General features: G+C 48.0%; 1 protein-coding gene and 1 pseudogene across 2 annotated transcripts in view; one reads left to right on the plus strand and one right to left on the minus strand.

Moving 5' to 3' along the window:
• The window catches only part of Ncald (neurocalcin delta), a 176290-nt gene that overhangs the window by 42865 nt on the left and 118827 nt on the right, over window positions 1-14598 (minus strand). The window lies entirely within an intron of this gene.
• On the plus strand, window positions 11267-12737 carry LOC116910660 (annotated as a pseudogene).

Genomic DNA, 14598 nt, shown 5'->3' on the forward strand with positions numbered 1-14598 from the left:
CAAACACAGGCTAAGTGAGGAGTCCATTGGCTAGCAAGGAGAAACTATAGGGGCCTATGTGACCCTCCTGCAGGGCAGGTGACAACTAGATCAGATTTTCTATTCTTATACTGTGTCATGTGACCTGGGGCATCTCTGTTGTTCAATCACTATTCAGTAAATAGACAGGATTAACACCTATATCCTCACGCTGTCAGGAGAACTTAATGAAGAGGAAGGAATCTCTTGCTACCGCGTGAACAGAAAAGAACCGACATCATGATGCCCAATAAACACCATTAGCCTCCTAAGTAAGATAAGGCTACAGTTCCCTGGTGTATTTGTAGAAAAGGGTCCCCCAGAGTTGAAGGCTCTCTCCCACTGGCCTAATGTCCATGGGGAATTAGAAAGGACAAGAGAACGGAGGTGACACGCAGAGAAAGAAGAAACAGGAGCCACATCACTCTCCAGCCTGACTCCCCTGTTTGGATCATTGGGCAGATATGAAAGATCCTTGTGGGTCTGTACTCCAGGAGGCTCCGGCCAGCCCCTAGGTCAATGTTTTCCGTGTGGTGATCATTATGACAACCAGAAGCGAAGCACGTGGGTCCCATGGGAGTCGTAGTTAATGAGAAGGCCTCTGGATTTCACTCTGCCCTCCCCCCTGGTTCTGGGGAGGCTATGGCTCTGTAGATGCCATGAACACTGGATGAGTGCCAGGAAACAGTAATCACCCATGTGACTCTGGGTTGCCAGAGCAGAAAGTGGTGGTGGGTGCCTTCTGCAGGAGGAGCCTTCAGCTCTCTGACATCAGTGGTGGCCTTGACTGGCCTTCCTGGGTGCTCCTGTTCTACCAGACCTCTCTTGTATGTGGAAGCCATGTTCTGTACCTGAAAGGTTGTGCTTTCTATCCAGTCACTCCCATTGTCTAACTGTTCACTGACCTGATTAACACATAGTCAGGCCTATTAGAACATCTTCTTTCTCCAGAGTCCTTGGACCATCGAGACCTAACTTCAGTCACACCTTGCATTTAACTGCATCTGGAGTCGACTCATTATGCAATTAAAGATGTTAAACCAATTGCAGGGGAGATTCTGTCTTGTTTTGTTTTCTGTCTCTGATACTGTGAGAGGAGGTGGGGAGGCAGAAATGATGAGCAGTGGGGAGGAGGGTGTCCTGCAGATCTACCCTTTTTGTTACGTACATCCTGACTAGGTAGGCCAGGAATTATGCATGAGGTCAGCAAGGAAACCATTGTTGCTGTGTCTCCTAGTGGCCAAAATACTGCTTTTTGACTTGACATCTTGAGATGAAGTAGGTTTGCACCACCATCTCAGAAATGAAAATGGCAGGGTACTTTCTTGTAGCCTACACATACCCACTGGAGAACATCCCCAAAACCAGGAGTGGAAAATCCACAGGGACATCTTAGCTCCAGAGCTCGCACAGTACAATGTGGTGAAATGAAGGCGGTATCCAAAGGGAGGAACTTAGCAATGACATCACAGGGGGCGGGGTATAAGAAACTTCCTAAACGCCCACCTTGGAGAACACGATGGGCTGCTGCACTCACTTGGGGTGAGTTCAAATCTCTCTTTAGACTGTAATCTGCATTGCTAAATGAGCTTTTGCTTAAACCCTCATCTCTCAGTTGAAGGAGACAAGAACCCCGGAGGGCCTTCTCCCAGGGCATGTGCCATGCTTGCAAACAATGCATGTTTAGGAAGCATCTACCATCATTGACAGACTGATGAGTATTGTCACGGGCAAGCATTTCTGCTGCTGCGGCTCCCTCATTCCACTAAGGCTGGACTCTTAGCTCTTCGCTCACTGGATCTAGGCATATAGTACTCCTTCCCCACATAGCTAACGTATAAGAGATGCATTCTTTGAAGTACCCAGGCCACACTCACAAGGAGCTCTGCTTCAAGAACCATCAGTATCCAGACAGGACTGTACCACGTCTCTTCTACTAAAAGGAGAGAAAACAACCTAATGTTTCTCATCTTATCCTTTCAGGTATTCTCCAATGAGCTAGAGTAGAACCTATCCTCACAACCCACCCCTTGCTTCTCTCAAGGTAACCCCGATATCACCTCTCCAGTGGGGTCCTTGGTTAAAATTACACCGAGTCTTCTATGTATGCTTTACTGTCTGCCTTAACATTTAAGACTTCTATGAACTGACAGCTTTATTGTGTTCCTTGTTCATCTTTCCCTATGAAAATGGAGGGTTCATGGAGTCACAGACTTGTTTTGTTCACAAGCCCCACAATCCCACTGCCTAGAACAGGACTCAGCACATATTAGCTGCTCAATAAAAACCCATTGATTAGCTGAGTTATAGCTCCATTTGGTCAGCTTTCATTTGATCTGCTCTCTTCGGCGCCTCGTCACACTGTTCGGCTTATAAAAATTCTTAGTAAAACAGAGGATACTGCTTTTACCATCAAAGCCAGTTTATGTTTTAAATACGCTCATCCTTACCACCAACACTGACTGACACAAAGTAGGTGCCTATCAAGTGACCAATGCTACAAACTCAAGCAAAATACAGTGCCTTCATGTATGAATTTACAGGACATTCACAATATTTTCTTCAGTAGATCCTTGAAATATTGTGTGAAAGAATGTCTATCTCCATATTAAAGAATCAGAGAGTAAGGATGTAAATATTAGCCTAAGCTTAGGGAACCGAGGGTTAATGGTAGAGGCAGAACACTTTATATTCTCCCTAGTCAGCACGGGGGCTCGGGAAGCAGAATAGAGGCTTAGGGAGGATGCTGTGCGTGCGTGTGGGTGTGTGTGCGTGTGCATGTGCGTGTGTGTGCATGTGTTTAGAGAAAAGTCTTCTTGTCTGTCTATGTATTTTCTGGCTACCAGTTTGATTCCATATTCAGAGAAGGTAAGAATAAAGGCTTAACCTAAAGGATCCATGGTGAATATATAGCCACAGATGGATGCATAGAGTGGATCCAACCAAGGCTCCCATGTCTGTCTCTGAAGGACAAGCTGTGGATGCAACCAGGACAAACTAGCTCTGTTTTGAGGGACCCTCTGGCACACCTGGATGGGTTTACTTTGAGCTTGCCCTGTGAGCCCTCCTTATCCCTCTCACACCAGAGACCACCAAAATGTTTCCTGCTCCTTCTCGATGCCGATAAAGAGTTGTTCACTCTGCTGAACTCCCTTTGACATCTCTAGTCTTCACACCACAGTAAATGCCATTAGACAGAGAAAAGCACTAGAATAAATAAAAAAATTTAAAGTATTGTAAGTAGGTTAAACAAGCTTCTGTGCTTCCCTCAGACTTTATACCTGAGCTGGGGACAGCTGAGGCAGTATCAGTAGAGAAACAGCATTAGCCACATTCCTCACAGTGGTGACAAAACACACCACAGAGAACACTTGTGTTTTTTTTTTTAATTTTTTGGATTGTTTTGGCTTATGGCTCAAAGCGACAGTTCATCATGGTGGAGTGGTGCAGTCTGTGGCGGTAGAGCTTGTGGTTGGTTACACCATAGAGCTGATTAGGAATAAAGAGCTTAAGAGACTGAGGGAATGGCCAACCAATAACTAGCCCAACTTCAGACCCATCCCATGGGCAAACACGGGATGTTCCTGACACTATTATTATACTTTATTATGCTCGCAAGCAAAGCAAGCTTCTCTGAGAGGCTCCACACAGCAGCTGACTGAAACATGCAAACTCACAGCCAAACATTGGCTAGGGCTCGGGGAGTCTTATGGGAGAATTGGGGGAAGAACTGAGGGCCCTGGAGGGGATAGGAACTCTACAGGAAGACAAACAGAGTCAACTAACCTGGACCCTTCTGGGCTCTCAGAGACCAAACCATCAACCAAAGAACATACACAAGCTGGACCACCCCACCCTTCACACACACACACACACACACACACACACACACACACACACACACACACACACACAGCAGATGTGTAGCTCAGTCTTCATTTGGGTCCCCCAACAACTGTAATGGGGGCTGTCCCCAAGTCTGTTGCCAGCCTGTGAATCCTGCTCCCCTAACTGGACTGCCTTGTCTGGTCTCAGTAGGAGAGGATGTGCCTAGTCCTACAGAGACTGATGTGCTAGGGTTGGGGGATACCCAGGGGGTTCTCTACCTTCTCAGAGGAGGAGAGGAGGTGACCAGGAGGAAGGAGTTCAATGATAGGGATGTAAAATGAATAAATAAATAAATTTGGGGAAAAAAGAACTAAAGAACTCAGAGGGAACCAGAAGCAAATATTGCTAAATCCCCCTGCAGCAGCTCCGCTTGGCAGGTAGGAACCATGTCAGTGAGGGTCTGCAGTTGTCTAAGACATCACCATGATCTGGGGACCAAGTGGTCAAGCACATGAGCATGTGGGATGCTCGTCCAAACCTTAACACCTGCCCCTCTGCTACCCAGGCCTGGATAAGCAAACACACCGTGCTGTCTGTGTCCCCCTTATATAGATAGTCACCCACTTAAAAATGCCCACATTGCCACATTGCAGGACCTGGAAAGGTACTGGCCTCCTTAGAGCCAAGTGTGAAGAAAGCCATTTTCTGCCTTTTCTAGATTAATGTGACTTCTGATCAGTCAAGCTTAATCTTGCTTGCAAAGAGTTTATTAGTAGGTGCAGCCTAGCAGTCACGGCGCCACCAGCCTCTGTGGCAAGCTGCAGAGATGAGCTAAGCAGAGGGGACATTAGAGCTGTGCTTCTGTCGTGCATAACCAGTAAACACCTTAAATTTATGAGCAGGCACAGCATATACTCAGAAGCACCAATAAAACCATCGTGCAAACAGCTGGAAATGACAGTCTAATTCTTCCTTATTGAGGGTGTATCTGAAGACTCCAATATGTTTGCTCTCACAGCCAAACCCAGACTTAGAAAATGATCACAACTAAAGAATGCCAGGAGGAAATATGAAATTCAAGTGAATTACTTTGTTGAAAGAGAAAGCAATAAAGGCAGGGTGTGGTATGGGGAGCAGCCACTCTGAGTAACGGCATGAACTGACCAATACCCCTCTACTTCTAGGGATGGGCGACCGTGTATGAAATGACAGGGAACAGTGTTCCAATTTGCCAAGCCAATTGCTTGTTTAAGAGTAGCGCTTTCCATCATGATAAAATTATACAAAAGGAAGGTTTGATTGTTTTTACAGAGAAACTGATAATAAAAGGATATTTAAAACAGAGGGTGAGCGTGGGTCATGGATTATTCAAAGTCTTAAAAACTGTATTTTAACAGTGATATTCGCATAGCACACTAACCTGATCCTTGTCTTATTCCTCATTAGTTTACAAAGGTTCTGATGTGCTTAGCGGCTGTTTCTATAGATTAAGCTTGTCCTTAGTAAGTTTAGTGATGGGTGGGGTGATTAGGAGCCCCCACCCTTGGAGAAGGCACCATCGACAGTTGCCAGCTTCTGGGGAAGGGGAAGGCGGTTTTCTTTAAGAATGTGGACCCGGTAGGTCGACCATGTTCCACTGGATGGCCCCACACTGTTGGAGATTGGTGCTGATGCTTTGAATCTGTGTCCAGACACTGAAGGTCCTTGTCCCCAATTGGTTTTTGATCTTTCAAAAAGAGATGCCAGCTGCCAATGGCTGGGCATGGGGCAGGACACTGAGAGTTGTGTGGGTAGGAGCAAGGAGATTCAGCTGGACTAGGGAATAAGAAGGGGTTGACATAGGAGTGGCAGGGAATGAAGTCACCCAACCATGGGAGACTTGGGGTAAGCGGTCACTGGCCACTTCCCCGATTGGGCCTGGGGTAGCAGGGGAAGGCTTAGGAATGCTCAGCCTTTGAGGTAGTCAAGGCATTTGAAAATAATCTGAAGTGTGTGTGTGTGTGTGTGCGTGCGTGCGTGTGTGTGTGTGTGTGTGTGTGTGTGCGTGCGTGTGTGTGTGTGTGTGTGTATGTATGTGTGGGGTGAATATTTTTAAAAGGACGCTAACTTGAATGATGGTGGGAGCTGGATCTGAGGACTAGAGCTAAATATGTCTGAACTACATTGTATGCATGTATGAAATCCTCAAAGGATTAATAGAAATTTATTTTAAAAAAGTTAGAATGAATACTGTTCTTATCCTAAAAGTGTAAACCATGTCCTATCATATGCAAACGAATCATGGTATAATTTTTTTCTTAAAGAGAGTCTATATCCAGTTGAATTATTTCCCATGAATTTCTTAAAAGCTCATTGTATACCTGAATAGCCAAGTAGACTGAAAACCAGGCAGGATGGAATGCTGAGGGATTCTGTCAGGTGGTAGACCAGATAGGTAACTGTTTGGGCCTATAACCCAAACTATTAATAAATATTAAGTGGCTTTATGTGATCACTGTGGAGAGGACAGTGTACAAGGGGACGTTGTCAGGTGCACTGGATAGTGTTATGTCAACTCCACACAAGCTAGAGTCATCTGAAAGGAGATAACTTCAATTGAGGAAATGCCTCCATGAATTCTGGCCTGGAGGGCATTTTCTTAATTAGTGATTGAAGGGGGAGGGCCCAGCCCATTGTGGGTGGTGCCATCCCTAGGCTGCTGGTCCTGTAAGAAAGCAGGTGAGAAAGCCAGTAAGCAGCACCTTCCATGGCCTCTGCATCAGCTCCTGCCTCCAGGTTCCTTCCCTGTTTGAGTTCCTGTCCTGACTTCCTTTAAAGATGGCCTACAGTGTGAAATAGAAGCCGAATTAACCCTTTCAATCCCAACTTGCTTTTCAGGAGAATGCAAAGACAGAGCGAAGATTTCCTTTTGAGTCCCCCAAAGCCCTCATTCCTCAGCATTCCCCACTAGACATAGCTGTGACATGTATGTGGCCATTTTATCAGCTACAGATGCCAAAAGAAGTAGGATGACAATAAGTCGGTCTCCGCACAGGTTTATGGGATGGAATTATAAAATGCCGCAAGGGTGAAGCCCAGGAGCTCTCTGAATGCAGCACCTCATGACTGAGAGTGAAGGTGGCAGAGACGGCTTACCTAACACACCAGGAAGGGACAGCGGGGTCCCTTCAGGCCAGCAGACAGGACTGGAAAACTCACAAGTGTGTTCTCACATAGCCCTTAAGAGAAGCTGGCAAAATGTCCAGCGGATGTAAGACTCAGAGGAGTCAGGCTGGGGAGCTGAGGCTTGCTGTATGTACTAGTCCTGAATCAGAATCTGCTCTACCTCTGCAGAGGGGCACCCCACCCCCAATCCTGAGCAGAACAGTGGTTAGCTTCTAGATGGTGCACACTTTTAAATTCCAGCACTTGGGAGGTAGAGGTGGATGTCTATGAGTTCGAGGCCAGCCTGGTCTACAGCGTGAATACCAAGACAGCCAGAGCGACACAGAGAAACCCTGTCTCAAAACAAACAGAACAAAGCAAAACTTCCAAGTTCACTTGGGTAGTGTTCATAGCCCAGGGAATAACCAGTATAACCCAGAAGCCTCTCTCTGCAGCATACACAAGTAGAGTGCAGGCAGAACTTTGACAGGATTGTCTTAGTGCTTGTTTTTGGATGCTGGGACTGAGCCTGGACCTGGGCATGCTAAGCACAAGGCCAACACATCCTCTCTGTTAGCCCCCTGCCCACAGAGTCACAGCCTCAGCCTGGGCGCTTTGTTGAAAACTTCTGCTCCTGAAGCTTGAAAGAAAACATTTTGATGGTCTGAGCTTCAGGTAGGGTGGGATCCTGTTTTGCTGTTAGTTTATCTGCTGTGTATCTTCACTGTCAAGGTCAAACTCAATCAGGAAATTGCCTATGAGAATTTCTACTCACTTGTATCCCCACCGTGGGAGCAGGAAGCAATCACTCTCTCCCAGCATCCAGAGTCACACTTCCTGCCTTTTTCTAGAGGAGAACGGCTGTTTGTGCAGTGCTGGGGAAAGTGCAGGAGGGCGCTGAGGACTTGAGAAAGCCAGGCCTTTCTGGCTGCCCAGGGTAGACTGAGGGATGAACACCTCATTCCCAGCTGGCTCCCTGGAAGACCTCATGTATGTGAAGTCCTGACCGAAACCACCAGAATAAAATACAGAGCTGAAGAGACAGCTCAGCGGTCAATAGTGGACAAACATTGTTCTTGGACCCTATTTCACTCAAGCACCCATACTTGTGGGTGTGGATGATAACACTGTGTAACTAAGACCCGGGGGAGGGGCTGGCACCGGTGGCCCTAAGGGCATCTACACTCGTGTACATGTACCCCACCCAGACACATAATGAGAGTAAATCACAAAAGGGAAAATCTAGTAATTGCATAAAAGATAAAATATCTCAGATGTATTGTTCATGCTCCTCCATTGATTCAGGATACTTTACTGTCTCTCTTCACTATTCTAACCTGTCATGGTGGCTGTCAGCATGAGCACGTGTGGAGTCAACTGAAGTCCAAGCATCTGGACACCTCTGTGGGGATTGATCAGATCATTTGTTGGGAACAGCCAGCGGTCACACCTTCTGGTGGCAGCCCACACAAAAGGAGATGCTTTTTGTATGCTGCCCTTACTCCCAGTGGCCGTTCCCCTATCCTGTAGGCAGGCAGGCAGGCCTTCCTTCACTGGGTGCCAACGTAGACTGAAGACCAGCAGCTCTCTAGGAATCTTCCAGGACTCCAGCAGCAGACTGAGACTGCTGAGACAGCCAGCCTCACGGACTGAGCAAGTCTAGTGTCCATGGCCTCCTGCCAGGAGACAGCTATCACTAAACTAGCTAGATCACAGCCTTTAAGCCATTATAATTATATATATTTATATATCACATATGTGTGTATATGTATATGCATACATGTATATATACATATGTGTGCATGTATATATAAATCTATCTATCTATCTATCTATCTATCTATCTATCTATCTATCTATGTATCATCAGTTTTGCTTTTTTAGAGGATCCTAATGCACATCTCTTGCTTAAAGAGCTGCACATTGGCTGCTAACCCGTGGACGCCGCTGCTGCTACTGCGAAGATGGAGTTAAGAAAGAGGCTTTATTTTTTTAAAACTCACAGTTGCATACAAACTCTGCAAGGATCTCTTTGAAAATATAAAATTAGAGGGTGGGAGATGGCTTTGTCAGTAAAGTACTTGCCTTACAAGCTTGAGGATGTGAGTTCAATCCCCAGAACCTACACTACAAAAAGCCAGGCACTGTCAACAGTCCATCAGAGATGGGGCGGAGCTCAGGGATGGGGCGGAGCTCAGAGATGGGCGGAGCTCACTGCTCCCTGGAGAGCTATTTGTAGTTAATGGTTGCTCAGCAGGGAGAGTGCCGTCTTCCAAGGTGTAGACAAAGGCAAGCTGGTCACAATCCAGTAAGTAATCTCCATGCCCATGCAAATAATCCCAATAAGCTCCAGAGGGCCACACAAAAGGAGGCGAACAAGAAGAAGGCGGCCTGGAGGAAGGGGTTCAGCAGGAGCGGGAAGGGAACAAGACAGAGCAGTGGAAAGCTGCTGTTACCACAGTCACCTCCTGCCACGAGACTCTATGTCCCTCATCATGGTGCTGGCACCTGCTCACTGTGTCCTGTACAATATGTCATTCGATCCCCATAACAACCTCACAAGGAAATAATAGCTCACCTCACTCCACAGATAAGGCACTGAGGCTTAGGGAAATTAGATAATTTCTTCAAGATTGGAGAGGTTATGAATTGGGGACAGAGTTGAATTCCAGTCTCAGGGGACTCTAAGTTCCCGCTTTGATCCCTAAGAAGCACCATGTCACCTATGAACGAAATGATTGAAAAGGAAGCATCTACGGTAATCCTGCATGGCTACCACGCGTCTTCACACGCCCCTCTTAGCTAACCTCCCTGGGCTAACTAGTGTCTGAATAAGTTATCTTTGTTGCAACAAAGACTCCGGAAGCTCAGAAAAAAAAAATATCTTTGTGCGAGGATTTTGGTCTCTGGTGAAAAACACAAAATTTAGAAATACTAAGAGGAAAAAGAGAGAGGGGAGGGAGAGAGGGGAAAGGGGGGGAGGGGGAGAGGAGGGGAGGGGAAGGAGGAGAGGGAGAGAGGAAAATTTACATTTCTTCAGTCATTGTCCTCTCAGAAAGTATCCCAGGGTCCTTGTTTCCAAGAGCACCCTTTCATTTAACCTCACTTTCTCCTGAACTCCCACTCCAACACACCTTTCTGTCATAGCTAAACTTTCAAATGCCGAGAAATACCTGGTGCATCCTACCGTTACCTTTTACTCATAAACTACCAAGCTGACTTCAAGATCTAGTAGTTTCCAGATTGTCGCTCAGGAGGAACAGACAGTGCTTACAGTCAGATATGATCGCGGTGGCCACAGGTCTGTGGATGAGACGGAGCAGCTGAGAGAAGAGACAGGGAGATGGCTGCTGTCATCACTGAAGTGCCAGCCGGGCTCCTTCCTGGCCTTCAGTGGTGTGGGGGAACTCTGGGGTGGGGGCCTGGGGTGTGGTTTTTGAGTCTTGTGCCTGAAAACATTCTAACAAGGGGCACCATAGCAACCATCTTGGTCCCGGGCCCTGCAGCCTGCCTCGCCTTCTGTTTGCCAGGGTTGCTCTTCTGGGCAGAGCCTGGGGGAGTGCTGTTTCCACATGAAACCATAGTAAAGCACCTCTCTGAACTGCTTGCCGCCATCCACTCCAGCCCTTCCCACCCGTGGTTAAACAAGACATGGTTATTTTAGAAAATACCCCGAAGGCTAGAGTTTAAGCCTACTGCTCAAGGGAGGCCTGGTTATCCCCCGCCCCCCACTTGCTGGCTTATTAAAAAAGTGAAAAAAAAAATCAGATTTGCAAAACTTATAATTGTAAGTATTTAATGTTTTAATGAGCTAATGCTTTTTGAGCATGTAATGATTTAATGTGCTATGATTTTATTATTGGCTAGTGAACTGTAGGATCCATAGAGAATACTCATGCATGTCGTACCGTAGATACTGTGCCCACGGTCCCCTATATAAATGGCATGATGGGAACTCCCAGACTAACTGAATTGCTTTACCAACTTACAAGGAGATAGCAACAAAAGTATCAACACATCTTTTGTGAAAATGAGTCCTAGCTTATTAAACAATCAAAAAAGCCACCTTTTGCTTAGCAGACTCTGGTTGGTTGCTTAACATCGCTACTGATCAGACCCCAACAAAGCACCAGTTAAGAACGGTGTTGCACACACACTAATTTTTAATCCTCACGGACATCCCCTGAGATTGGCACTAAAATCACACAAGTTTTAAGATAATGAAAGAGGAGAGAGATGTGGGGGTAAACTAAAACTAGGGGCACCCAGTGCTGCCATGGCACAGACCCTCCAGTTGAAGATTCCAAACTTTGGCAGCAGCATCCTTGAGTGCACCAATGAGCAGAGGCTACAGGGGCTGTACTGTGATGTGTCAGTGGTGGTGAGGGGCCATGCCTTCAAAGCACACTGTGCTGTGCTGGCTGCCAGCAGCTCCTTCTTCCGGGACCAATTCAACGGCAGCCACAGCGCCGTGGTAGAGCTGCCGGCCTATGTGGCCAGTTATTCCAGCAGATCCTCACGTTTTGTTATGCAGGCCGGCTGCGCATGAACATGGGGGACCAGTTCCTGCTCATCTACACAGCCGGCTTCCTGCAGATCCAGATCATGGAGAAAGGCACAGAGTTCTTCTCAAAGTTAGCTCGCCAAGTTGCGACTCCCAGAGCCCACACCCAGAGGAGGCCCTAGCCTCAGAGCTTCGGAGTCCTGTAGCTCGCCACTGCCCCTTGTGTCACGGGTCAAGACAGAACAGGAGTTGGACTCAGTGCAATGCACACTCATGGCCAAGAGGCTGTGGGATAGCAGCCAGGAGGAGGCTGGAGGCAGTGGTGGCAACAACAGCAACCTCAAGATATCCAAGTTCTCCATGCTAGACCTGGCCCTTAACCGGATGCCCTAGCCAGTCTTAGCGGCCACAGCTACAGCAGCAGCGGCTGTGGTTGCAGTGCGTGTGTTCCCAGCACGGCAGAGCGGAGCAGCCCAGGTCCCTCCAGTGCTTACACCAGTGACAGCCCCAGCTCCACCACAACGAAGATGAAAAGGAAGATGTGGGTGAGGAGGGCAGAGAAGAGCAGCACTGTCAGATCCATAACATGTATCCATATACAATGTATTGAACATTGGCCAGAAGCTGAGAAGGTAGAGGCCCTCTGTGAGTAGGTGGTCTTTGAGTCCCGCAGTCATGTTCAACGAGTTTGGCAAGACCCGGCATCTCTCTCAGCTGAAGCTACCAACCAGACTGGCAATCGCTGCAACCCAAAGCTTTATAATGAAGGTGACCCTCAGAGAAGCCGGGGCTCGTGACGGGCACCAATGTGTACATCAGGACAAGGGCACCGCCTCATTGGTACAGGCTTGCGGCACAAGGTCTTGCTGCAGCGGCTCCTGGCTTCCTTCTGTGACTGGAACACACTGCCAACAGCTGTGGCACCCACATCTGTTCTTCCCCTAACACACGATGCAAGCCACTGCGCTTTCCTGTCCTCCACGCTGCCAAGTTCTACTCCCCCAACTTCAGGGACAGCGAGATGAGTGCCATCACAGCCGACATGTGCACCGATGCTTGCCGAGTGGTAGGTAAAAGCTGGCTGCCCGAGACCAAGCCACTGCACCGGGTAGAGGGTGATAACTACAGCAGCTTCATCAGTGACACTGGCAAGATAGAACCGGACATGATGAGCATGGGGCACAGCTTCAAGACAGCCAGCCACGATGGTGAGGCCGGCCCCTCAGCTGGAGAACCTCAGTAACGTACACGTGACACCCCCTTACCCGACGTCACATTCCCCCTCCTATTGCACCCCCACCTACCACCTACTTGGTCATGATCTACCGTCTGTCCTTCCCCAGGACCTGTGAGGAGGTGTTCCATGCTCTCTATTGGATACAAGAGCTGGCTGACCAAGGCTAAACCATTGTACCTAGCAGAGGGCAGTGCCGACAACAGGACCATGAGGAAGAGCCGAACCTGGTAGGCATAGAATACAGCTTCCACACAGACAGCCCCTCAGTGGAGGTCCTCCAGTACCTGCCCAGGACTCTCACATGGATGTCACACTCCCTTCTGTCACACACATACCCCCACCACCTTAGTCACAAGCTACTGTCTGTCCCTCCCCAGAAGGTGCTGCAGCTCCCAGCTCCTTTGCCTCCCTGTCGTCCCACACCTTTTCCCCAAAGTAAGCTGGGCGGGGTCAAGAGAGGACAGGCATCAGGTGGGATCTGTGACCTTCCTCAACACTCACAGGGAGCTCTGGTTCCCCTTCTTCTTAGGCATCTCCCAGCACCTGGACCAGCTAGGGGACGGGCAGGACTTAAAAGAGCCTGTCCCTCACTGTGGCTGCCTGGGACTCCACAGGCCAGGGGTTCTCTGGATGCCTCCCACCATCCCCCAGTGCTCCCATGTCTCCAAAAGTGTCTTCTTGTCCCTCTCCTCTGTCCCTGCACCTTGGGGCTGGGGTAGGTAGGACCAAAAGAGACTGTCCACTTTACAAACTGAGGAAACAGACCCAAAAGGCTTAGAGAAACTCTAGAACTGACCCTTACAGCCTTCATTGTGCTCCTCTTAATCCCACCTTGTTCTGCCTCTGTGGGTCCCCTCAGCCCAAGAGGTCATTTCAAGAGAACAGTGCTTCTGTGGGCAGGTGAGGGTCTCAAGACAAGTTTCCAGGGTGGCAGATTTTGTGTGAGTGTGAGTGTGAGTGTGTGTATGTGTGTGTATGTTGGGGGGCATGCATGCCTGTGTAGAGTGTTTGCTTTTAAACACATGAAGATCATGAGGCAGCAGGACTAGGGGCGGAACCATGCAGCAGGCTGGGAGGCTGCTGCCCTTCTCCCATCCGACCCTGGTCAGGACTCCCAGCCTCTACCTCCTGTACATAACGTTTTGAAACTTTTTTTTAAGTGAATGAAATATTTAAGTATAAGGAAAAGAAAAAGAAAATGAGAGTGAAGCACAGAGACCCCAGTGAGCTAGTGACCCAAGATCACACAGCTAAGACTGGCAGTCAGGATTAAAGGGCAGGGGCATGATAGCAAATGCTTGCTCTGAGCAAGTCCATCATGGTTCATGCTGTCCTAGGCATAAAACAGGTGCAAGCAGTGTGGCCGGAGGCCCAGTTAGGTGAGCCTTTCTGAAGGCTCTGAGCCTACGGGATTTGGTCCCACTAAAAAGTGTCACATGAGGTGGTATCTTCTGCTCCCCCAACCCCACAATGGCATATATACACGTGTGTGTGTGTGTGTGTGTGTGTGTGTGTGTGTGTGTGTGTGTGTGTGTGTGTGTGTGTGCGTGCGTGTGTGTGTGCGTGCTTGCATGCGTTCATGTGTATGTGTGTTTTACACAGAACCTAAGAATCAACTGCAGGATTTTCACAACCCCTCAGTCACGCCTTTCAAAGCTACTGCTTTGCCCTCTAGTGCTTTATTTATTTACTTTTTTAAATCACAATTCCATGGGCGACTAGAAAGCAGCTCTTGGATTAACCACCTTATCCTGAAACGAGGCCATTGGTCTTCTAAGGTATTTATGCTATAATCGCTTCAATTGTTTCTAGATTAAGTCACCTCACTAGCTGTGTGGATGGTCTCTACTCTCTATGGACAGATGAG

Source organism: Rattus rattus, chromosome 1, assembly GCF_011064425.1.
Source record: "Rattus rattus isolate New Zealand chromosome 1, Rrattus_CSIRO_v1, whole genome shotgun sequence".
Classification (NCBI taxonomy): domain Eukaryota; kingdom Metazoa; phylum Chordata; class Mammalia; order Rodentia; family Muridae; genus Rattus; species Rattus rattus.